The 25,942-nt window shown below is 46.8% G+C and overlaps 4 non-coding genes across 4 annotated transcripts; 3 read left to right on the top strand and 1 right to left on the bottom strand.

The window, feature by feature from the left end:
* The first annotated feature begins 4,995 nt into the window (after positions 1 to 4,995).
* Positions 4,996 to 5,067, top strand: trnav-uac (transfer RNA valine (anticodon UAC)). Its single transcript has one exon. It is a non-coding gene; the product is annotated as a tRNA-Val (tRNA).
* Positions 5,068 to 6,197: 1,130 nt separating this feature from the next.
* On the top strand, positions 6,198 to 6,286 carry trnar-ucg (transfer RNA arginine (anticodon UCG)). The gene is given in 2 exon segments: positions 6,198 to 6,234; positions 6,251 to 6,286. It is a non-coding gene; the product is annotated as a tRNA-Arg (tRNA).
* Positions 6,287 to 11,878: 5,592 nt separating this feature from the next.
* On the bottom strand, positions 11,879 to 11,950 carry trnam-cau (transfer RNA methionine (anticodon CAU)). The gene has a single exon. It is a non-coding gene; the product is annotated as a tRNA-Met (tRNA).
* An 8,756-nt stretch (positions 11,951 to 20,706) lies between these two features.
* Positions 20,707 to 20,788, top strand: trnas-cga (transfer RNA serine (anticodon CGA)). The gene has a single exon. It is a non-coding gene; the product is annotated as a tRNA-Ser (tRNA).
* Positions 20,789 to 25,942: the final 5,154 nt, after the last annotated feature.

The raw sequence follows: 25,942 nt of genomic DNA, 5'->3' as shown, positions 1-25,942 counted from the left end.
GTTCTTGGGGAGAATTACAGAACATAGAGATCTAGGGGTACAAGTTCGGAGCTCCTTGTAGGCGGAGCCGCAGGTGGACAGGGTGTGAATAAGCCATTCAGCATATTGAATACAGGAGTTGGGACGCCTTATTGAAGTTGTACAAGACATTAAGAGCACACATGAAATACTATGTTCAGTTCTAGTCACCCTATTATGGGAAGTATATTGTTAAACTAGAAAGAGTGCAGAAGAGATTTACGAGGATGCTACCAGGACTTGGTGGTCTGAGTTATAAGGAGAGGCTATATAGGCTTGGACTTGTTTTCCTGGAGCGTCGGAGGCTTCGAGGTGATCTGATAGAGGTCCATAAAATAATGAGAAGCGATCAGGCAGAGAGTCAACATATTTTTCCACTGGTAGAGTAGCTAAAGGGCACAGGTTAAAGGAGAGAGCGGAGAGATGCCATAGAGACCAGACAGGATTTCCGTTCACACAGAGGGTGGTGAGCATCCGAAATGGGCTGCCAGAGGCAGTGTAGAGTCGGTACAATGTTTTCGTTTATAAAACAGGTTTGATATTTCCCTGGGCAGGGTGGATATAGAGGGATATGGGTCAAATGTGGGCAAGTGGGACTAACTCAGTGGTAGAAACTGGGCGGCATAGACAAGCTGGGTCGAAGGGCCTGTTTCCATGCTGTAAACATCTATGACTCTGTGACTCTCTGGAGGAAGTGTTCAATCACACAGATCAGGTCAAACGCAATAACACTCTGCTGGGATTGATCTAGCTACAGAGTGTCAGGATGTTCCGCTGAACAAAACAGAATGCCTGAAATATTTTACGGATCTGTGGTATCTCTGACAAGAAAAATAGTTAATATTTCAGATCCTGACCTTTCATTGGAACGACCTGTTCCTCTCTCCACAGGTGCTGCCGGATCAGCTGAATGAATGTTTGCAGCATTTTCTGTCTTTGTCTCGGGTTTGCAGCATCCGCAGTATTTTGCTTTTGGGTCAAAGGACAATGAGTTGTCTTTCCTGCACTGAAGGATATTGCAGGTCCCTCTGGCTGTGGGTGTCGCTGATTATCCATCTCTGGGACCTTTATTAATCAAAAGACTGCCGTTTGTGGAGGGTTTCTGAAATCCTGTCAGGGAGCTGGAGTTAAAATACACGGAGCCCTTACTCAATCTAAATGTAGGGCAGAACAGTCTCGAGGTGCTCAACGACCAGCCCAGTTTGTTTGTTCCTGTGAATACAACAGGACATAAACAGAGACAGCTGTAAACACATGTTGCATTTCATTCATAAAGTCATCGAATCAGACAGCAGAGAAATGGCCCTTCAGCCCATCGGATCTGTGCCGGTCAAAAACAACCACCGAACCATTCTCATCCATTCCCCAGCATTTGTCACATAGCCTTGTGTACCCTGGGATCGCAAATGCCCATCTAAACACTTCTTAGATATTATGAGGGTCTCTGCTCCACCAGTCTTTCAGGCAGCGAGTTCAAACTCCCGCCTCCCTCCAGGGAAAGAGGTTTTCCAATAAACGGTTTCACAAGAAAAGCCTCTGCAGTCAGGAGCTGAAAAGGGAGAGATGACCCCTCTGTCATCTTGTACTCTGTGCCGCTATTAATAAAGTCATGACACTGTTTTATTTATAAACGACTCTTACAGCCTGCCCTGTCACCTTCAATGATTTGGACACATGTCCCGCTGTTCCTGCACTCTTTTTTGTAAATAGACACTTGATTTTATATTGTCTACTTCTGTTCTTCCTACAAAAAAAAATCGCCTCATTCCTTGTCTGCTACATGTTCTCCCTTTGAACCAACCTGGCTGTGTCCTTTCGGAGTTTTACTGGAATTTCTGTCGCGCTTTTCACAACCACAGGGCGGCCCAAAACATTCCCAGACAATGAAGTAGTTTTGAAATGTCGTCACTGTGCGAATGACTGAACTTTTGATCTGCCTGTTGGTCAACTACAGCAATCCTCATATCGGGCTAGGCAAGCAGGTGTGGCGCTGTGGCGCAACGGGTAGCGCATTGGACTTCTAGTTGCTGGCGTGATGAGACATTCAAAGGTTGTAGGTTATTTCTAGTTGCTGGCGTGATGAAACATTCAAAGGTTGTGGGGTCGAGTCTCACCAGAGTCTGTTTTAGGCAAGGTTTGAATAAATCAGTAACAGGTTTATCAATGTCCCCAGATAAGTGAAACTGCGCCCCGAACCTCCTTCTGAAAGGTGACTCCAGTCACTCTCCCCTTTCCCATCAGATCAACGTCACAGAAGAAATCCCATCACCTTTTCAGAACAACCATTCAGGACAAAAATACAACCTTTGAAAGCTGCTGCGTCAGTGAGTCTGTTCCCTGCTCAGACAGATTGCAAACGGGGCATATACATCAGCGGGCAACTGTTCAGTCAACTCCCCCAGACTGTTCCTGACAGACAGCACCAAATAAGGATGATGTGAATCGACACCACTGAATGCTAACACCAACACGTTTATCACAGCTGTAATGAACAGCTCATGTTGCAGCTTTAGATCAGACAGTGGCGGATTATCACAGGCGCTCTGTCAGTCTGCATGTTGCTTCAGGCAGGTTTCCGACTGGACACGTGGAATGAGCGGCTGTCTGAACATGAGCGGTTCAGGTGGAGATTTCTCACTTACCAGACTGGAGTTCCGGTTCCATTCCCAGACATTTCCCTTTCTCTTTCTGAACCCATCCCTGTCCTCTTGCTCATTTGCACTTTTCATTGTTCCATCAATGGCGGCCGCGTCTTCAGCTGTCTGAGCCTTTACCTCGACAATTCATTCTAGAAAAATCTCCAGCTGACTCTCCGCCGTGCAAGTGCAAAATGAATGAATGCAACGAGAAGCAAAAAAAAAAAAGGACGGGCAAGACACACTCCCAAAAAAATGGAGAGAGATTTTGCAATCTGAAATTACTGAGCTCGATGTTGAGGGCGGAATTCTGTGTGTGGATATTAAATGTTGAGGTGGTCTTACTCGAGTTTCGGTTAATCGCCATTGGAACATGGATGACCAAGGACAGAAAGGCCAGAGTGGGAGAGGTGGAGAATTAAAATCACAAGTGGCAGGAAGCTCAGAGTCATGATTATGGATTGAACAGAGATTTATCAAAGCGGTCACACAGTCTGTTATCTGGCCTGTTGAAGTAGATGAGACCAAATTGTGGCAGCAAATACAGGAGATTAAAATGAAAAGCACAAGTGTCTCACTGGTTCACTTGGAAGGAGTGTTTCGGGCTCTAGATAATGAAGAGGACGTAAAAAGGCAGGAGTTGCATCTCCTGCACTTGCAAAGAAAGGTGCAGATAGAAAGTGAGCGGATATTGGCGGTCGAGCAGCGGTCGCAGAGGGGATTGTCCCTTCAGTCTGGTGAATGGGGAGAGTAGGGGAGGGTGTTTCTGATGATGTCATAAATGGTCCCTGGAATACGGAGACTGACGGGCTGCAAGGTGAGAACAAGCGGCACCAAATCAGTTCAGCTCGACTTACACAGGACACAACAATGTCAGTAACGGAAAGATCTTTTGGGATAAGAGCGAGAGTTTTGCAACATCGTTCACTTTTATTTCCATTTCCCACCTGAGCCGCTTTTCCTACAATTGTTGGCAGCGGTTGGATTTCCACCCGCATCCTCGAAGAGACTGAAACCTAAACCCATCTCCTCAGACCGCTCGGCCTCGCTATCCTAAAGGTTCATTGTTTCTGATACTGATGACTGGTGATTGGCATCTTGCTGTTTATCAGCTGAGTCCAGGATTTCACATTGAGAGAGAAGGAAATGATCCAATCACAGAGCTGGAACGCTGCTTCTAGTTTTCTCCCCACAGATGATGTTTAATTCTGAGCATTTCCAGCATTTCCTGTGTTTATTATTTATGATGATCAACATTTGAAGTAATTTGCTTTGTGATTAGTCAACTTTCTGAGCTGAGTTCAGGGGACTCGGTTTCCAAAATATTTTAAAAGTTATTTGACGGGATGTGGGTGTCGCTGAATCCGTCAACAATTGTTGTCGAAAATGTATTACCCTTGAGAATTTGGCGGTGACGTGAATCTTGAGCCGCTGCAAGTCCATGTGGTGTATGTACACACACAGTGCTGTTAGGGAGCGAGTTGCGGGATTGTGAGCCAGCCACAGAAAGGGTGACATATTTCTCAGGATGGTGTGTGTCTCGGAGTGGAACTTGCAGGTGGCCGCTGTTTCTCTGTATCTGCTCCCCTTGTGTTCCCAGGTGAGAGATCCCGCGGGTTTGGATGGAGCCTCACGGAGGAAAAGTCAATGTCAGGGGTGGGATTCGAACCCACGCCTTCAGAAAAGTCTGCGACCTGAATACTCGGCCACTCTGGGAGAAACATTGGGTAACATCAAATTCCTGCCGATGCTGGAATCTGAAACGAAAGAGAAAATGCTGGAAAATCTCAGCAAGTCGAGCAGCATCTGTAGGGAGAGAAAAGAGCTAACGTTTCGAGTCCAATGACTCGGCTTTGACAAAGCGTCATTAGACTCGAAACGTTCGGTCTTTTCTCTCCCTACAGATGCTTCCGGACCTACTGAGATTTTTCAGCATTTTCTCTTCCGGCCATCCTGACACACTGATGTGACCAACCGGTGAAGTGGGGATTGGGCCAAGGGCCGCAGCCGACTCGATGATCCTCCCCTTGCACTGGAGGGGCTCTGTGATAACTTAAACATGGTGAAAGCGGCAGCATCCGGACACAAGGACAAGATAAGGTCTCAGGCCAGAGTAAGTGTCCTATGTGATGACACACAGAACATCAGAATTAAATTGGTGAAATACATTTATGGTGGACATTTATGGATCTGGTGGCTGAACGGGAGCAGTGCGACACGGATACATTCATTCAGGAGCATTTTTAATTGGAGGGAAATAAGCTACGCAGAGCAGGATTTTTTCACGGAACGCTTTATAAACTAATGTGAATTACCAAAATGACTCACATTTCTTCCGTGAGCGATGGTGGTATAGTGGTGAGCATAGCTGCCTTACAAGCAGTTGACCCGGGTTCGATTGCCGGCCATCGCAGTAGTAATTTGGAAGTGGAGTTTTGCGCGACTTCGTCAGTTTCAAACCGAGGAAGAGAATCGGTTTCTAACTCAGAATTTAGGCGCAATTAGGGAGTGGAGTGAAATAAGTAACTTTCTCATCATTTTTAATATAGTTTCAATATGGACAGTGTTCCACTATTCACCCTCAAGCCGTCAAACAATAGCTAAAAGCCGCATCTTTTTCACTTCATCCTCATGAAGTGGACCAAACAGAGACACAACAGACACGTGACAGTCGAGGATGGGATTTGAAGCCACGTGCACAGAGCACAATGGATTATTGTGCATCACCTTAACCACGTGGTACAGCTGCTTTACTTCAGGGCCCTTTGGTATCCCTCAATCTGACTTCTTTGCGTTTCTTTCGCACAGTTGCTGATGTACAGAATACTGTCAAAGTGTAAATAAATAAAAATAATCTCTGAGTTAATTTGCGCTTGCGGCGCAACGGGAGCGCGCCTGACTCCAGATCAGAAGGTTGCGTTGAAATCACGTCAGGCGCACGGAATTTTTCTGCAGCTGGTTCCAGGAATTTCTCTCTGTGTGGGAATGTTCTCGAAATGACTCCATTCAAAAGCACGATGCAAGTAATATATTTTATATTTACCCGCTTGAGCAAATTTGTCAAATATCAGCAGATTCAAAGTCGTCCTGTTAATGCAGAATGACAGTGAGTTCAGTAAGAAATGTTTACAAACAACAGCAATTTCTTTCTGCTCACTGTACACAGTTATAGTGATCTGTATTAAACAGCAGGAGCGGGAACCGCAGTCCGCAGTCTTCACCTTCACGGTGAGTCTGAATTTCAGTTTGGGGGTTTCAGAGAGAGCGGATGTTATTGTGGAAACTGAAGTCACTTTCCCTGTGAATGGAGCCGGATAAAGAGCCTTGGCCAGCCTGAGAGTCCCCGAGCCTCCATGAATCTTCCCAGCTCACACAGTGAAGGGCTTTTACACTTTGAAAATGACCATGTCCGGCGGCTGGAGCTTTCCCTTATATTTTCTGGGATCTGGGAAAGAGCGGATCATCAAAAAGCAGAAATGAAACACAAATAATCGCAGTATTTTTTAACGTGGGCTAAACATCAGCTCAGTTGTTACGGCCGGTGGCCGCGTCGCCTAATGGATAAGGCGTCTGACTTCGGTGATTCTATTAATGATATCAGGCGATTGCAGGTTCGAGTCCTGCCGCGGCCTTTGTATACATAAATCCGGTGGAACATTTGCTGAAAATCCAGTTTTCCCTCCTCTCCCATCTTAGTCTTTCGTTTACCCCCGAATGAATCCACAATATCTGCTTGATTTGGATAAAGAATTGAATAAAATATTATGTATCAATCGGTTCAATACAATTCTGTGGAGGGAATTCTAATGTCCTCAGGAAGATGGTTACAGTCATAGATGTTTCAGCATGGAAACAGGCCCTTCGGCCCAGCTTGACCATGCCGCCCAGTTTCTATCACTAAGCTAGTCACACTTGCCCGCATTTGGCCCACATCCCTCCATATTCACCCTGGGGGAGGGGGAGGGCTTGACAGGATAAATGCTGAGAAGCTGGTTCACCATGTGGGAGAGTCGAGGACCAGAAGGAATAATCTCAGAGTAAGTGGCCGCCCATTTCAACCAGAAATGATGAGTAGTTTCTTCTCTCGGAGTAAAGAGCATCTGTAGAAATGTTTGTATGAATCGAATAGGGCTGTAGAGGGTGGGTCAGTTAATTTGTTGAAGGCTGCCACAGACAGATTTTTTTAAAATTTAGGGTACACGAACATTTTTTCCAATTAAGGGGCAATTTTGCAACCAATCCACCGACCCTGCACATCTTTTGGTTGTGGGAGCGAAACGCACCCAAACACAGGGAGAATATGCAAACTCGACGCAGATAGTGACCCAGAGCCGGGATCGAACATGGGCCTTCGGTGCCGTGAGGCAGCTGTATAAACTACTGAACCACCGTGCTGCCCTTGAGACAGATTTTTCATCAGTAAAGGAAAGCAAGGATTATGGGGATAAGGCGGGAAACTGGGTTTGAGGATTATATCAGATCAGACATAACCTCTTTGAATGGTGGAGCAGACACGATGGGCCGAATGGCCTACTTCTGCTCCTCCGTCTTACAGTGTAATGAGATCCTCTGATGGACTTGTTTTCACGGCTGGGCTGCCGGTTCTGGAAAGACAAAATCTGCCAGCAGTGCCCCAGATGAAGCTGGCGTCTGTTTTGGAGATTCTGAAGCCGCAAGTTTTCATGGTGCCAAACTCCTGCCCAAAGCTGGTGTCGTGATTCAAATCGATTATCAGACAGAGGATTAGGAATATCGGTGTAGAGAATGGTGCAAGAAGATTCACTCCTCAGTGCATTCCAGACCCGAAGCACTCGTTGTGCAGAAGTGCTTCTTTTTCAAACATCACAGCTGCTTCCTTTGCAAATCAACTGAAATCTGTGCCCTCTCATTCTTGCTCTTTTTTCTCGGGGGAACAGTTTCTCTCTAGTTACTCCGCCTAGCCCCCTCATGATTTTGAACCTCTCCATCATATCTCCTCTCTGCCTTATCCTCTCCAAGGAGAATGTTCCCAATATCTCCAATCTAGCCTCCTAAATGGAATCAATCCTGTAAACCTCTTCTGCACGCTGCCCAATACGTCCACAGCCTTCCAATATTGTGGCTCCCAGAGCTGTGCAAAATATTCCATCTGATGTCTAACTGGCGCCTTGTACAGATTCAGCATAACCTCCTTGCTCTTGTTCTCTTTTCCACTCGTAATAAACCCAGAATAAGATTTGCTTTATTACCTGCTCTCTCCACCTGTCCACCTTCAATGATCTATCCACATATACATCCAGCTCTGTCGGCTCCTTCATCCCATAAATAGTTGAGGGGCAGCACGGTAGCATAGTGGTTAGTACTATGGCTTCACAGCGCCGTGTCTCAGGTTCGATTCCCACTTGGTGTTCTCCGTGGGTTTCGGCTGGGAGCTCCGGTTTCCTCCCACACTCCAAAGATGTGCAGATTAGGTGGATCGGCCATGCTAAATTGCTCTTCGGTTAGATGGGGTTGCTGGGGTGCGGGATAGGGTGGAGGTGTTGGCTTCATGGGGGAGCTCTTTGAAGAGCCGGTGCAGATTCTATGGTCCGAATGGCCACCTTCTGCACTGTAAATTCTGTGATTCTATACTTCCCTACCAAAATTCATCATCTCACACGTCTCCAGACTGAAAACCATCTTTTGTCGTTTGAAGTTCTAGACTGTCCGCGTCTCAGTTTTCAAAATTTCCAAGTTTTTACCATCCCCAAATTTGAAACTGTTCCCTGTACACCATGATCTACAAATTGTTATGTATCAGGGAAGCAAATGTTCCAGTAGGAACCCATGTGGAACACTACAAACCTTCTTCCAGTCCGAAAAGTCTCGATTGACCATTCCATTCTGTTTCTTATTATTCAACCACATTTATATCCATATTGCTACTGTCCCTTTTATTGCAGGAGCTACACATTTCGCTAATTCTGTGCAGTTTTAGTTTCCTTATTTAGGGAAAGATGTAAATACGTTGGAAACGGTTCAGAGAAGGTTTCCTCGATTGGTGCCAGGAATGAGCCTTTCGTCAGTGGTAGGGAAATTACTGGAGAGAATCCTTCGAGACAGAATCTACTCCCATTTGGAAGCAAATGGACGTATTAGTGAGACGCAGCACGGTTTTGTGTCTCACTAACTTGATAGAGTTTTTCGAAGAGGTCACAAAGATGATTGATGCAGGTAGGGCAGTGGATGTTGTCTATTTGGACTTCAGTAAGGCCTTTGACAAGGTCCCTTATGGTAGAGTAGTATAAAAGGTGATGTCACACGGGATCAGAGGTGAGCTGGCAAGGTGGATACATAACTGGCTAGGTCATAGAAGGCAGAGAGTAGCAATGGAAGGGTGCTTTTCTAATTGGAGGGCTGGGACTAGTGTTGTTCCGCAGGGATCAGTGCTGGGACCTTTGCTGTTTGTAGTGTGTATAAATAATTTGGAGGTAAATGTAACTGGTCTGATTAGCAAGTTTGCAGATGACACAAAGGTTGGGGGAATTGCGGATAGCGACGTGGTCTGTCATCGGATACAGCAGGATTTAGTTCGTTTGGCGACTTGGGCGGAGAGATGGCAGATGGAGTTTAATCTGGACAAATGTGAGGTAATGCATTTTGGAAGTCTAATGCAGGTAGGGAATATACAGTATTGAAAGTCAGAGAGATCAATGTCTACAGGTCCAGAGGTCACTGAAAGGGCAAAACAGGTGGAGAAGGTAGTCAAGACCGCATACGGCATGCTTGCCTTCATTGACCGGGGCATTGAGTACAATAATTGGCAAGTCATGTTGCAGCTGTATAGAACGTTAGTTAGGCCACACTTGGCGTATCGTGTTCAATTCTGGTCGCCGCACTACCAGAAGGGGGTGGAGGCTTTAGAGAGGGTGCAGAATAGATTTACCAGGATTTTGCCTGTTATGGAGGACATTAGCTATGAGGAGCGTTTGAATAAACTCGGTTTGTTCTCACTGGAACGACGGATGTTGAGGGGCGACCTGATAGAGGTCTACAAAACTATGAGGGGCATAGACAGAGTGGATAGTCAGAGGCTTTGCCCCAGGGTAGAGGGGTCAATTACTAGGGGGCATAGGTTTAAGGTGCGAGGGGCAAGGTTTGGAGTAGATGTACGAGGCAAATTTTTAACACAGAGGGTAGTGGGTGCCTGGAACTCGCTACCGGAGGAGGTGGTGGAAGCAGGGACGATAGTGATATTTAAGGGGCATCTTGACAAATACAAGAATAGGATGGGAATCGAGGGATACGGACCCAGGAAGTGTAGAAGATTTTAATTTAGTCGGGCAGCATGGTCGGCACACGCTTGGAGGGCCGAAGGGCCTCTTCCTGTGCTGTACTTTTCTTTGTTCTTTGTTGGTCTTTGAGCGGGTTTGCGATTGAGGAAAGGTGAGATAGACTGCACTTGTTTCCAGTGGAGATGTGAAGTGTGACAGTTGATCTGATTGAAGTACATCAGATTTTGAATGGTCTTGACAAAGTGGACGTGGAAAGGATGTCACTGCTTGTGGGTGAGAGCAGAACTACTGGGCAGTGAATAACAAGCAATTAACACGGTTTCGATTCCCGGCCATCGCAATAATGGTTTGATCGGAAGCGTTTGCGTGATTTCGTGGGTTTCACACTGAGGAAAGAGAGCTGGAAGAAGAGGCTGGAGGGAGGACTCCGGGTAAAATTCCTCTTCTCTTGTAGTAAATAGTCTGGATGGATTGTTCACATCCGTCCGAGAGTGGAAACTGGGATCTCCGCTCTTATTCTGGTTTATTATTGGATATTGTTAAATATCCTTATTGCCCCTCTGTGGGATATTCCATAAGACCATAAGACCATAAGACATAGGAGTGGAAGTAAGGCCATTCGGCCCATCGAGCCCACTCCACCATTCAATCATGGCTGATTTCAACTCCATTTACCCGCTCTCTCTCCATAGCTCTTAATTCCTCGAGAAATCAAGAATTTATCAACTTCTGTCTTAAAGACACTCAACATCCCGGCCTCCACCGTCCTCTGTGGCAATGAATTCCACATACCCACCATTCTCTGGCTGAAGAAATTTCTCCTCATCTCTGTTCTATAGTGACTCCCTTTTATTCTAAGGCTGTGCCCCCGGGTGCTAGTCTCCCCTGCTAATGGAAACAACTTCCCTTCATCCACCCTATCTCAGCCATTCATTATCTTGTAAGTTTCTATTAGATCTCCCCTCAACCTCCTAAACTCCAATGAATATAATCCCAGGATCCTCAGACGTTCATCGTATGTTAGGCCTACCATTCCTGGGATCATCCGTGTGAATCTCCGCTGGAACCGCTCCACTGCCATTATGTCCTTCCTGAGGTGTGGGGCCCAAAATTGCTCACAGTATTCTAAATGGGGCCTAACTAATGCTTTATAAAGCTTCAGAAGTACATCCCTGCTTTTATATTCCAAGCCTCTTGAGATGAATGACAACATTGCATTTGCTTTCTTAATTATGGACTCAACCTGCAAGTTTACCTTTAGAGAATCCTGGACTAGGACTCCCAAGTCCCTTTGCACTTCAGAATTATGAATTTTGTCACCGTTTAGAAAATAGTCCACGCCTCTATTCTTTTTTCCAAAGCGCAAGACCTCGCACTTGCCCACGTTGAATTTCATCAGCCATTTCTTGGACCACTCTCCTAAACTGTCTAGATCTTTCTGCAGCCTCCCGACCTTCTCCATACTACCTGCCCCTCCACCTATCTTCGTATAATCGGCAAACTTAGCCAGAATGCCCTCAGTCCCGTTATCTAGATCGTTAATATATAAAGAGAACAGCTGTGGTCCCAACAGTGAAGTTATATTCCTGGAAGTTATTATATAAACTTTTCCTCTTCTCGCTGTTAAAGGATTTTCAAACATTGAAACACTCCTGGTTCTATCTTTACCAAATGCCATGACTGTGTTAATAAAACATAACCCATTCCAATCAGTGGAGATGTGATGTTGGCACCAATAATACTCACGCACCACAGCAACAGGACTCTGTTTCCCGCCGAGAGAGTCGATTGAAGAGCTTCCAATTTTGTTACTTTGAACTTCACAGTGATGTAATGCTGTCTGTTTAATTCCCGGGACAAATTTCCGGATCAAACTGGAAGCAACACTTTGATTCTAATTTACTGAAAAGAAAATGCGGATGTGCTGGGGAATCGCGACTTGTTTACTTTTGGTGTGAGTGAGAATAAAAGTAGCAGAGGATGGTTTCGATCCATCGACCTCTGGGTTATGGGCCCAGCACGCTTCCGCTGCGCCACTCTGCTCTTTAGTTCCACTATGTCCACAATTGCTGTTCTGTGCCAGCCAGATAACTATTCACTTCTTCCATTTTTTCCTTCAATCAAGAACCCACGTGTTGTGAAGCTCACTCTTGCAGGACAATAACACGGATCATCAGCACGTCTGTAACAGACAGAGGACAGAGAAAGGCACACCGAAAAGCAGGAAGAGACTATCAGGACACACACACAATGACACACAGAATAGGTGCCGAGCAAACCAGCAAGATATTGAGAGAGAACAACTAACTATTTAGTAAAATGTGTTTTCTGTTTTACAATGATAGGCCCCGTCTGTAAATATATATCCTGCTGTGCAATTGTGCTCTCCGTTGTGTAACCGTGCTCTCTGATGTGTAACTGCACACTCTGATGTGTAACAGTGCTCCCGGCTGTGTAACTGTGCTCTCTGCTGTTTAACTGTGCTCTCTGCTGTGTAACTGTGCTTTGTGCTGTGTAACTGTGCTCTCTGCTGTGTAACTGTGCTCTCTGCTGTGTAACTGAGGTCTCTGCTGTGTAACTGAGCTTTCTGCTGTGTAACTGAGCTCTCTGCTGTGTAACTGAGCTCTCTGCTGTGTAACTGTGCTTTCTGCTTTGTAACTGTGGTCTCGGCTGTGTAACTGTGCTCTATGCTGTGTAACTGTGCTGTATGCTGTGTAACTGAGCTCTCTGCTGTGTAACTGAGCTCTCTGCTGTGTAACTGTGCTTTATGCTGTGTAACTGTGCTCTCTGCTGTGTAACTGTGCTCTCTGCTGTGTAACTGTGCTCTCTACTGTGTAACCGTGCTTTCTGATGTGTAACTGTGCTTTCTGCTGTGTAACTGTGCACTCTGCTGTGTAACTGTGCTCTCTGCTGTGCAATTGAGCTATCTGATGTGTAACTGCCCTCTCTGCTGTGTAACTGTGCACCCTGATGTGTAACTGCACACTCTGCTGTGTAACTGTGCTCTCTGCTGTGTAACTGTGCTCTCTGCTGTGTAACTGTGCTCCCTGCTGTGTAACTGTTCCCTCTGATGTGTAACCGTGCTCTCTCCTGTATAACTGTGCTCCCTGTTGTGTAAGTGCACACTCTGCAAGTGCACACTCTGCTGTGTAACTGTGCTCTCTGCTGTGTAACTGCACACTCTGCTGTGTAACTGTGCTCTCTGCTGTGTAACTGTGCTCCCTGCTGTGTAACTGTGCTCTCTGCTGTGTAACTGCACATTCTGCTGTGTAACTGCACAGTTTGCTGTGTAACTGTGCTCCCTGCTGTGTAACTGTGCTCCCTGCTGTGTAACTGTGCTCTCTGCTGTGTAACTGTGCATCCTGCTGTGTAACTGCACACTCTGCTGTGCAACTGTGCTCTCAGCTGTGTAACTGCGCCCTCTGCTGTGTAACTGTGCACCCTGCTGTGTAACTGCACACTCTGCTGTGTAACTGTGCTCTCTGCTGTGTAACTGTGCTCTCTGCTGTGTAACTGCAAACTCTGCTGTGGAACTGCACACTCTGCTGTGGAACTGCACACCCTGCTGTGTAACTGTGCTCTCTGCTGTGCAATTGAGCTATCTGATGTGTAAATGCACTCTCTGCTGTGTAACTGTGCTCTCTGCTGTGTAACTGTGCTCTCTGCAGTGTAGTTGAGCTATCTGATGTGTAACTGCACTCTCTGCTGTGTAACTGTGCACCCTGATGTGTAACTGCATACTCTGCTGTGTAACTGTGCTCTCTGCTGTTTAACTGTGCTCGCTGCTGTGTAACTGTGCTCTTTGCTGTGTAACTGTGCTCTCTGCTGTGTAACTGTGCTCTCTGCTGTGTAACTGTGCTCTCTGCTGTGTAACTGTGCTCTCTGCTGTGTAACTGCGCTCTCTGCTGTGTAACTGTGCTCCCGGCTGTGTAACTGCGCTCTGCTGTGTAACTGCGCTCTCTGCTGTGTAACTGTGCTCTCTGCTGTGTAACTGTATACTCTGCTGTGGAACTGTACACCCTGCTGTGTAACTGTGCTCTCTGCTGTGTAACTGTGCACCCTGCTGTGTAACTGCACACTCTGCTGTGTAACTGTGCTCTCTGCTGTGAAACTGTGCTCTCTGCTGTGTAACTGTGCTCTCTGCAGTGTAACTGTGCTCTCTGCTGTGTAACCGTGCTCTCTGCTGTGGAACTGCACACTCTGCTGTGTAACTGTGCACCCTGATGTGTAACTGCATACTCTCCTGTGTAACTGTGCTCTCTGCTGTGTAACTGTGCTCTCTGCTGTGTAACTGTGCTCTCTGCTGTGTAACTTTGCTCTCTTCTGTGTAACCGTGCTCTCTGCTGTGTAACTGCGCTCTCTGCTGTGTAACTGTGCTCCCGGCTGTGTAACAGCGCTCTCTGCTGTGTAACTGTGCTCTCTGCTGTGTAACTGCACACTCTGCTGTGGAACTGCACACTCTGCTGTGTAACTGTGCTCTCTGCTATGTAACTGTGCCCTCTGCTGTGTAACTGCACACTCTGCTGTGTAATTGTGCTCTCTGCTGTGTAACTGAGCTCTCTGCTGTGTAACTGTGCTCTCTGCTGTTTAACTGTGCTCCCTGCTGTGTAACTGTGCCCTCTGCTGTGTAACTGCACACTCTGCTGTGTAACTGTGCTCCCTGCTGTGTAACTATGCTCTTTGCTGTGTAACTGCACACTCTGCTGTGTAACATTGCTCCCTGCTGTGTCACTATGCTCTCTGCTGTGTAACTGTTCTCCCGGCTGGGTCATTGTGCTCCCGGCTGTGCAACTGAGCTTTCTGATGTGTAACTGTGCTCTCTGCTGTGTAACTGTGCTCCCGGCTGTGTAACTGCGCTCTCTGCTGTGTAACTGAGCTCTCTGCTGTGTAGCTGTGCTGTCGGCTGTGTAACTGTGCTCCCGGCTGTGTAACTGTGCTCCCGGCTGTGTAACTGTGCTCCCGGCTGTGTAACTGTTCCCTCTGATGTGTAACCGTGCTCTCTCCTGTGTTATGGTGCTCCCTGCTGTGTAAGTGCACACTCTGCAAGTGCACACTCTGCTGTGTAACTATGCTCTCTGCTGTGTAACTGTGCTCTCTGCTGTGTAACTGCACACTCTGCTGTGTAACTGTGCTCTCTGCTGTGTAACTGTGCTCCCTGCTGTGTAACTGTGCTCTCTGCTGTGTAACTGCACACTCTGCTGTGTAACTGCACAGTTTGCTGTGTAACTGCGCTCCCTGCTGTGTAACTGTGCTCCCTGCTGTGTAACTGTGCTCTCTGCTGTGTAACTGTGCGTCCTGCTGTGTAACTGCACACTCTGCTGTGTAACTGTGCTCTCAGCTGTTTAACTGTGCCCTCTGCTGTGTAACTGTGCACCCTGCTGTGTAACTGCAAACTCTGCTGTGGAACTGCACACTCTGCTGTGGAACTGCACACCCTGCTGTGTAACTGTGCTCTCTGCTGTGTAACTGTGCTCTCTGCAGTGTAGTTGAGCTATCTGATGTGTAACTGCACTCTCTGCTGTGTAACTGTGCACCCTGATGTGTAACTGCATACTCTGCTGTGTAACTGTGCTCTCTGCTGTGTAACTGTGCTGTCTGCTGTATAACTGAACACTCTGCTGTGTAACTGTGCTCTCTGCTGTGTAACTGTGCTCTTTGCTGTGTAACTGTGCTCTCTGCTGTGTAACTGTGCTCTCTGCTGTGTAACTGTGCTCTCTGCTGTGTAACTGTGCTCTCTGCTGTGTAACTGCGCTCTCTGCTGTGTAACTGTGCTCCCGGCTGTGTAACTGCGCTCTCTGCTGTGTAACTGCGCTCTCTGCTGTGTAACTGTGCTCTCTGCTGTGTAACTGTACACTCTGCTGTGGAACTGTACACCCTGCTGTGTAACTGTGCTCTCTGCTGTGTAACTGTGCACCCTGCTGTGTAACTGCACACTCTGCTGTGTAACTGTGCTCTCTGCTGTGAAACTGTGCTCTCTGCTGTGTAACTGTGCTCTCTGCAGTGTAACTGCACACTCTGCTGTGGAACTGCACACTCTGCTGTGTAACTGTGCACCCTGATGTGTAACTGCATACTCTCCTGTGTAACTGTGCTCTCTGCTGTGTAACTGTGCTCTCTGCTGTGTAACTGTGCTCTCTGATGTGTAACTTTGCTCTCTGCTGTGTAACCGTGCTCTCTGCTGTGTAACTGCGCTCTCTGCTGTGTAACTGTGCTCCCGGCTGTGTAACAGCGCTCTCTGCTGTGTAACTGTGCTCTCTGCTGTGTAACTGCACACTCTGCTGTGGAACTGCACACTCTGCTGTGTAACTGTGCTCTCTGCTGTGTAACTGTGCACCCTGCTGTGTAACTGTGCTCTCTGCTGTGTAACTGTGCTCCCTGCTATGTAACTGTGCCCTCTGCTGTGTAACTGCACACTGTGCTGTGTAATTGTGCTCTCTGCTGTGTAACTGAGCTCTCTGCTTTGTAACTGTGCTCTCTGCTGTTTAACTGTGCTCTCTGCTATGTAACTGTGCCCTCTGCTGTGTAACTGTGCTCTCTGCTGTGTAAATGCACACTCTGCTGTGTAACTGTGCTCTCTGCTGTGTAACTGTGCACCCTGCTGTGTAACTGTGCTCCCTGCTGTGTAACTATGCTCTCTGCTGTGTAACTGTGCTCCCGGCTGTGTAGTTGTGCTCCCGGCTGTGTGACTGAGCTCTCTGATGTGTAACTGTGCTCTCTGCTGTGTAACTGTGCTCCCGGCTGTGTAACTGCGCTCTCTGCTGTGTAACTGTGCACCCTGCTGTGTAACTGTACACTGCTGTGTAACTGTGCTCTCTGCTATGTAACTCTGCTCTCTGCTGTGTAACTGTGCTCTCTGCTGTGTAACTGTGCTCTCTGCTATGTAACTGTGCCCTCTGCTGTGTAACTGCACACTCTGCTGTGTAATTGTGCTCTCTGCTGTGTAACTGAGCTCTCTGCTGTGTAACTGTGCTCTCTGCTGTGTAACTGCACACTCTGCTGTGTAACTGTGCTCCCTGCTGTATAACTATGCTCTCTGCTGTGTAACTGCACACTCTGCTGTGTAACATTGCTCCCTGCTGTGTAACTATGCTCTCTGCTGTGTAACTGTTCTCCCGGCTGTGTCATTGTTCTCCCGGCTGTGCAACTGAGCTCTCTGCTGTGTAACTGTGCTCTCTGCTGTGTAACTGTGCTCCCGGCTGTGTAACTGCGCTCTCTGCTGTGTAACTGAGCTCTCTGCTGTGTAGCTGTGCTGTCTGCTGTGTAACTGTGCTCCCGGCTGTGTAACTGTACTCCCGGCTGTGTAACTGTGCTCCCGGCTGTGTAACTGAGCTCTCTGCTGTGTAGCTGTGCTATCTGCTGTGTAACTGTGCTCCCGGCTGCGTAACTGTGCTCCCGGCTGTGTAACTGTGCTCTCTGCTGTGTAACTGCACACTCTGCTGTGTAACTGTGCTCCCTGCTGTGTAACTATGCTCTCTGCTGTGTAACTGTGCTGCCGGCTGTGTAATTGTGCTCCCGGCTGTGTGACTGAGCTCTCTGCTGTGTAACTGTGCTCTCTGCTGTGTAACTGTGCTCCCGGCTGTGTAACTGTGCTCTCTGCTGTGTAACTGTGCACCCTGCTGTGTAACTGTACACTGCTGTGTAACTGTGCTCTCTGCTGTGTAACTGCACACTCTGCTGTGTAATTGTGCTCTCTGCTGTGTAACTGAGCTCTCTGCTGTGTAACTGTGCTCTCTGCTGTTTAACTGTGCTCTCTGCTATGTAACTGTGCCCTCTGCTGTGTAACTGCACACTCTGCTGTGTAACCGTGCTCTCTGCTGTGTAACTGTGCTCTCTGCTGTGTAACTGTGCTCTCTGCTGTGTAACTGTGCTCTCTGCTGTGTAACTGCACTCTCTGCCGTGTAACTGTGCTCTCTGCTGTGTAACTGTGTGCTCTCTGCTGTGTAACTGTGCTCCCTGCTGCGTAAGAAGTCTTCCAGCACCACGCAAAATTCCAACTGGTTTGTTTCAAACATTTGCTTTCGGAGCACTGCTCCTTTCACAGGTGAATGAAGATAAATGACACCAGATGAAGGAGCAGTGCTCCGAAAGATAGTGTTTGAAACAAACCTGTTGGACTTTAACCTGGTGTTGTTAACTTCTTACTGTGCTCACCCCAGTCCAACGAACTGCGTTCTGCTGTGTAATTGTGCTCCCTGCTGTGTAACCGTGCTCCCTGCTGTGAAACCGTGCTCGCTGCTGTGTAACTGTGCTCCCGGCTGTGTAACTGTGCTCCCGGCTGTGTAACTGTGCTCTCTGCTGTGTAACTGTGCTCTCTGCTGTGTAACTGTGCTCTCTGCTGTGTAATTGTGCTCCCGGCTGTGTAACTGAGCTCTCTGCCGTGGAACTGAGGTCTCTGCTGTGTAACCGTGCTCTCTGCTGTGTAACTGTGCTCTCTGCTGTGTAACTGCACACTCTGCTGTGTAACTGTGTGCTCTCTGCTGTGTAACTGTGCTCCCTGCTGTGTAACTGTGCACCCTGCTGTGTAACTGTGCTCTCTGCTGTGTAACTGGGCCCTCTGCTGTGAAACTGCACACTCTGCTGTGTAATTGTGCTCTCTGCTGTGTAACTGAGCTCTCTGCTGTGTAACTGTGCTCTCTGTTGTTTAACTGTGCTCTCTGCTATGTAACTGTGCCCTCTGCTGTGTAACTGCACACTCTGCTGTGTAACTGTGCTCTCTGCTGTGTAACTGTGCTCTCTGCTATGTAACTGTGCCCTCTGCTGTGTAACTGCACACTCTGCTGTGTAACCGTGCTCTCTGCTGTGTAACTATGCTCTCTGCTGTGTAACTGCACACTCTGCTGTGGAACTGTGCACCCTGCTGTGTAACTGCACACTCTGCTGTGTAACTGTGCTCTCTGCTGTGTAACTGCACACTCTGCTGTGTAACTGTGCTCTCTGCTGTGTAACTGTGCACCCTGCTGTGTAACTGTGCACCCTGCTGTGTAACTGTGCTCTCTGTTGTGTAACTGCACACTCTGCTGTGTAACTGTGCTCCCTGGTGTGTAACTATGCTCTCTGCTCTGTAACTGTGCTCCCGGCTGTGTAATTGTGCTCCCGGCTGTGTGACTGAGCTCTCTGCTGTGTAACTGTGCTCTCTGCTGTGTAACTGTGCTCCCGGCTGTGTAACTGCGCTCGATGCTGTGTAACTGTGCACCCTGCTGTGTTACTGTACACTGCTGTGTAACTGTGCTCTCTGCTGTGTAACTGTGCTCTCTGCTGTGTAACTGTGCTCTCTGCCGTGTAACTGTGCTCTCTGCTATGTAACCGTGCCCTCTGCTGTGTAACTGCACACTCTGCTGTGTAATTGTGCTCTCTGCTGTGTAACTGAGCTCTCTGCTGTGTAACTGTGCTCTCTGCTGTTTAACTGTGCTCTCTGCTATGTAACTGTGCCCTCTGATGTGTAACTGCACACTCTGCTGTGTAACCATGCTCTCTGCTGTGTAACTGCTCTCTGCTGTGGAACTGCACACTCTGCCGTGTAACTGTGCTCTCTGCTGTGTAACTGTGTGCTCTCTGCTGTGTAACTGTGCTCCCTGCTGCGTAAGAAGTCTTACAACACCACGTAAAATTCCAACAGGTTTGTTTCAAACATTTGCTTTCCGAGCACTGCTCCTTTCTCAGGTGAATGAAGAGGAATGACACCTGAAGAAGGAGCAGTGCTCCGAAAGCTAGTGTTTGAAACAAACCTGTTGGACTTTAACCTGGTGTTGTTAACTTCTTACTGTGCTCACCCCAGTCCAACGAACTGCGTTCTTCTGTGTAATTGTGCTCCCTGCTGTGAAACCGTGCTCCCTGCTGTGTAACTGTGCTCCCTGCTGTGTAACCGTGCTCCCTGCTGTGTAACCGTGCTCCCTGCTGTGAAACCGTGCTCGCTGCTGTGTAACTGTGCTCCCGGCTGTGTAACTGTGCTCCCGGCTGTGTAACTGTGCTCTCTGCTGTGTAACTGTGCTCCCGGCTGTGTAACTGTGCTCTCTGCTGTGTAACTGTGCTCTTTGAAGTGAAACTGCACACTCTCCTGTGTAACTGAGCTCTCTGCTGTGTAACTGTGCTCTCTGCTGTGTAATTGTGCTCCCGGCTGTGTAACTGAGCTCTCTGCCGTGGAACTGAGATCTCTGCTGTGTAACGGTTCTCTCTGCTGTGTAATTGTGCTCCCGGCTGTGTAACTGAGCTCTCTGCCGTGGAACTGAGGTCTCTGCTGTGTAACTGTGCTCCCTGCTGTGTAACTGTGCTCTCTGCTGTGTAACTGAGCTCTCTGCTGTGTAACTGTGCTCTCTGCTGTGTAACTGTGCTCTCTGCTGTCTGCTGTATAACTGAGCTCTCTGCTGTGTAACTGTTCTCTCTGTCGGAACCGTGACTCTGCCGGTGACAGATCTTCACTGTGGTTGTGCTAATCATTCCCTGTTGTGTAAATGTGTTCCCAGTTGTGGAAATACGATCCGTCTGCAGCAGAACCTTTATCCGCCATTACTGAGACTAAATTTCAATTCTAGATTTATTAAATCTTGTCACGAAAGGTGAGTTCAGGCCTCTGGATTCCCAGTCCAGCGACATAACCTTGTGTTCCTGTTATCAAATCAGTTCGTTCAGCTCAACATTCTCAATAATGTGAAGGCGTGGCGCCAAATCTAAAGTTTTTTTTTCCCACGCAGATTAAATCCCTACTCATAGAAAGACTGGGACACCGTTCATCGCATGACTGCAATCCCGCGTGTCTGCTTTTCCAATGCTTTCTATAGAACGAATTGGCAATGCAGATATAAGCTGTGATAGCCGAGTGGTTAAGGCGTTGGACTCGAAATCGAATGGGGTTTCCCCGCGTAGGTTCGAACCCTACTCGCGGCGAAACTAATGGCCATGTTGGAGCCATTTGTTCGAAAAATGCGGTGTTGTTTTCTGATGAAATGTCATTACAGAATAATCTTCTTGTGCCCTGAAGCTGTGTTTGTCATTCTGCTTTCGCTCTGAATTTTCTGATTTGTCAGGACAAGATCACCACCTCAGTAACGTTCATATTAACTTCATCAGGAACCAGAATTGTGAAAATTCACAAAGCAATGTGAAATTTATTTTTGTCACATCTTTTGCCAGAATTTATCATGTGTCAGAATTTTTAATGTCTCTTATTGTGAAACTGACCAGCCGAACTGAAAGTTCTAAATAAAGCAGCGCAACAAATTGAAGGCTTGTCAACAGCCGGGAAGGGAGCAATGCTCCCCATATACCGTCACTGCTGACTCACCATGGCCCAACTATTGTTTATCTTCACTTTGCATTTGCTTGAGAAATTGTTTTTAATCATTCTTACAATGTTTATGTTATTTCACTCCAATTTAAGAATGTTCCGAAAGTGTCCGTGTCGCAAGGCTCCCATTCAGCCAGGAGATGGCACCAGTCCACAATACATTTATTGATGCTATTTATTTCTGATGTTCTGTGTGTAACAACAATCGCTTATTGTCACAAGTCGGCTTCAGTGAAGTTACTGTGAAAAGCCACGTTCCGGCGCCTGTTTCGGCAGGCCATACGGTACAATTACATAGGACTCTTACTGCGGCCTGAGACCTCAACTCGTCCTTGTGTCCCGATGCTGCCGTTTGTAACCTGCTTAAATCAGCACTTTTATTAATTAGTCATCATTTTGTAAGTAACCTAGGTGCTCATTTCACCAGGTACCAGGAGTGTCCATAACACAGTTTGTAAACTGAAATGTACTTGTCTCATTTTTCTGGCCCGGATAACCCAGCTGTTTACTATTGTTTCTAACTGAGAACTCATGTGTTCAAAAACCATTTGTACTGAAAAAGAATGAAGCTCGATTTTAAGAAAGAAGCGCACGAATGAAGATTATTTTGTGTATTGTATTTGAGGAGTGTCCAAATTTAAAATGCTCATGAATGAAAAAGTCTTTGCCGAACGCCTCCCGTTCAGCCAGGAGATGGCACCAGTCCACAATAAATGTATTTATGCAGTTTATTTCCAATGTTATGAATCATTACATAGGGCTCTTACTCTGGCCTGAGAGCTTACCTTGTCTCTGTGTCCTGAGGCTGCCATCTTCACCCTGTTTAAGCAATCATAGAATACTTCTTGTGCAGAAGGAGGACATTCGGCCCATCGAGTCTGCACTGATCACCCCAAGGAGCACCCAACCTACGGCCCATACCCACGTAAACGTTTGGACACTAAGGGCCAATTTAACATGGCCAATCCATCTAAACTGGACATCTTCGGACAGTGGAGGAAACTCACGCAGACACGGGAAGAACGTGCAAGACTGTAACCCAAGGCTGGAATTGACCCCGAGCCCCTGAGTGTTAACCACGGTGATACCCAAAAGCCGACTCTGGTGGGATTTGAACCTACCGCCTCATGGCCACGAATTGCATGTTTTTGTATTAGTCGTCATAATGTAAGCCATGATGTGGGGATGCCGGTGTTGGACTTGGGTGGGCTCAGTAAGAAGTCTTACAGCACCAGGTTTAAGTCCAACAGGTTTCTTTCGATTCACCTGAGAAAGGAGCTGCGCTCCGAAAGCTAGTGATTCGAAAGAAACCTGTTGGACTTTAACCTAGTGTTGTAAGACTTCTTATCACAATGCAAATACATCAGTTGCTGATCTCATCAGGCTCCAGGAGTGTCCGTAAACTGAATGTTGCTTGTGTCGTTTTACTGACGCGATTAACCCAACTTTTCACTCTTGTCTCTATTTACGATTTGTTATTGTTTACTAATATTACTTACATTTATTATTACTGTTATTATTATTTACATTGTGTATTTATGCATGTCTTATGTTTTACATGTATGAACCGATCTGTCTGGACTGTATATAGAACAATACTTTTCACTGTACCTCGGTCCACGTATTATGGGCCAGGGTTTAGAGAACCCCAAAGTATATCACGGAGTTCACCTGACCCACAACTTTAAATACATTTTGGTTATGGGGAGCACAAGGGCCCATTTTACAGGTGTGATGCAACAGAGATCTAAAGTATGTTTAAAACAAAAGTATTTTAATTACATGAATCCAGTTAACATTTTATAAACACACAGTAAACAGTATATCAACTACAAATCCTGACCACTCCCCAAAAGATACAGGACTCTATAGACAATTATTGATAACTTTCCAAACACCATCTGGCCTTTGCTTGCGAAATCCGACCAACTGTCCTGGCTTGAAACAATTCACACCTCTTTAACCTGGGGTTACCCCTCTCTCTGGCTCTGTAAAGACTTAATTACCTGCAAATGCTCGCATTTAAAGTCTTGCATCTTTGACTTTGTCTATATAAATGTTTCTGGAACCTACCTCTCCATTCAGCGCTCCGAGAGCTAGTGATTTGAAACAAACCTGTTGGACTTTAATTTGGTGTTGTAAGACTTCTTACTGTATGTGAGAAGGGATAGAATCTCCGTGGAAAAAGACCATTGGATTTGGAGTCCAACCCTTGACCTATTCGAACATCTCAGCTCCCTAAACGCACTGTTCGACTGATTAAATTGTTGGTGTAACAATATCAGTTACAGATATTTCAGAAATTCATGTTTTTTAAAAAAACATTGCGGTCAGTTGGGCGCAGTTGGTGAAGAAGTGCAGTATTGACTGCGGTGCATTATCTAACCAATCAGAAAACGTACCAGCTTACACCTGACTAAAGTTAACCAGCTCCGATGCCTTTCAATTCCAGATTTATTAAATCAGTGAATGTAACTGTCACCAGAGGCCATGTTGGGATTTATTCTCTGTCCCAAAGATTAGTTCGGGCCGCTGGTTTCTCAATCCAGTGTCATAACCTTTCACCCCAGTTAACAAAAACCGTCCATTCAGCTCATTACTAAACATCTTCCTGAGTAGATTAGAATTCCCGCCACAGAATCTCATTGAACCGATTGACACAAAACATTTTGTTCTGGATGGAGCTTCGACTGTTTATCCAGATCAAACAGAAATTGTGGATTCCTTAGGATCTAAGCAGAATACCAAGATGAGAGACAATTGAATGAACAAAATAGCAAGAAAATAGATTCTGAGACAAGTCGGGAAATGTATAGACGGAAACGCGGAACTTTGAGCTGAGGAAGGAAAACCAGCAATGTGATTTCTGTTTGAAACGGCCGCGGGAGGACTCGAACCTGCAGTTTTATTGTCACTAGATTCACCTTATCCGTTAGGCCACGCAGCCACCTGCTGCGCTGAGATAACTGATGTTAACATCATGTGAGAAAATACTGTGACTAGACGTGTTTCATTTCTGTGTTTTGATGATCCGCTGATTCCCATATTCCATAAAATACAAGGGAAAGCTCCAGCTGCCGGACATAGTCATTTTCGACGTCGAAAACTCCTTTCACCCTCTGAGCCGTGAAGATTCATGGAGCAACATCCACAAACTCGGCTGCTTCCGGACATGTGTCACATCCTCTGCCTGCTCCACAATCACATACAGTCAGTGATCCTCACCAAGTGAACCAACAGAAACTCCCCTCAATAAAAACTGCACAGAAACAAAGGGTGCGTCATTGCACCAATTCACTTTTCCATTTTCCTCACTTCAATATTGTACCTGTCACCCAGCAACTTCCCCACAGGCCTGGAGAAAATCAAAGGAAGGACAGGAAATTGTTCACACTCCAACCATCTTCATTGGAAAGACAAACTCGATCTTCAGTCATTGAGCTCTAGGCTGTAGGTAATGTTTGTGTGGGTGCTGACTCAGAAACTTAGCCCAGGTCACTGCAGTTATGGATTTGATATCATTTGCGCTGGGAGTTTCTGATAGTGCGTCGTGTGTCAGGATGGCCGAGTGGGTCTAAGGCCAGTTCGTAGTTCAGGTCGCAGTCTCCTCTGGAGGCGAGGATTGAAATCCCACCCCTGACATTGACTGTTCCTCCGCGAGGGTCCATCCAACCCCGCGGGATCTCTCACCTGGGAACAGATACAGAGAAACAGCGACCACCTGCAAGTTCCACTCCGAGACACACACCATCCTGGGAAATAGATCACCCTTTCTGTGGCCGGCTCACAATCCTGGAACTCGCTCCCTAACAGCACTGTGTGTGTACATACACCACATGGACTTGCAGCGGCTCAAGATTCACGTCACCGCCAAATTCTCAAGGGTAATACATTTTGGACAATAATTGTTGACGGATTCAGCGACACTCAAATCCCGTCAAATATTTTAAAAAATATTTTGGAAACCGAGTCCCCTGAACTCAGCTCAGAAAGTTCACAAATCACAAAGCAAATTACTTCAAATGTTGATCATCATAAATAATAAACACAGGAAATGCTGGAAATGCTCAGAATTAAACAGCATCTGTGGGGAGAAAACTAGAAGCAGCGTTCCAGCTCTGTGATTGGATCATTTCCTTCTCTCTCAATGTGAAATTCTGGACTCAGCTTATAAACAGCAAGGTGCCAATCACCAGTCATCAGTATCAGAAACAATGAACCTTTAGGATAGCGAGGCCGAGCGGTCTGAGGAGATGGGTTTAGGTTTCAGTCTCTTCGAGGATGCGGGTGGAAATCCAACCGCTGCCAACATTTGTAGGAAAAGCGGCTAAGGTGGGAAATGGAAATAAAAGTGAACGATGTTGCAAAGCACTTGCTCTTATCCCAAAAGATCTTTCCGTTACTGACATTGTTGTGTCCTGTGTAAGTCGAGCTGAACTGATTTGGTGCCGCTTGTTCTCACCTTGCAGCCCGTCAGTCTCCGTATTCCAGGGACCATTTATGACATCATCAAAAACGCCCTCCCCTGCTCTCCCCATTCACCAGACTGAAGGGACAATCCCCTCCGCGACCGCTGCTCCACCGCCAATATCCGCTCACTTTCTATCTGCACCTTTCTTTGCAAGTGCAGGAGATGCAACTCCTGCCTTTTTACCCCCTCCCTCCTCATTATCCAAGGGCCCAAAACACTCATCCCAAGTGAACCAGTGAGACACTTGTGCTTTTCAGTTTAATCTCCTGTATCATAGATTATC

This window comes from Scyliorhinus torazame, chromosome 24 (assembly GCF_047496885.1).
Source record: "Scyliorhinus torazame isolate Kashiwa2021f chromosome 24, sScyTor2.1, whole genome shotgun sequence".
Classification (NCBI taxonomy): Eukaryota; Metazoa; Chordata; class Chondrichthyes; order Carcharhiniformes; family Scyliorhinidae; genus Scyliorhinus; species Scyliorhinus torazame.
This window is presented reverse-complemented; position numbering and strand designations above follow the sequence as displayed.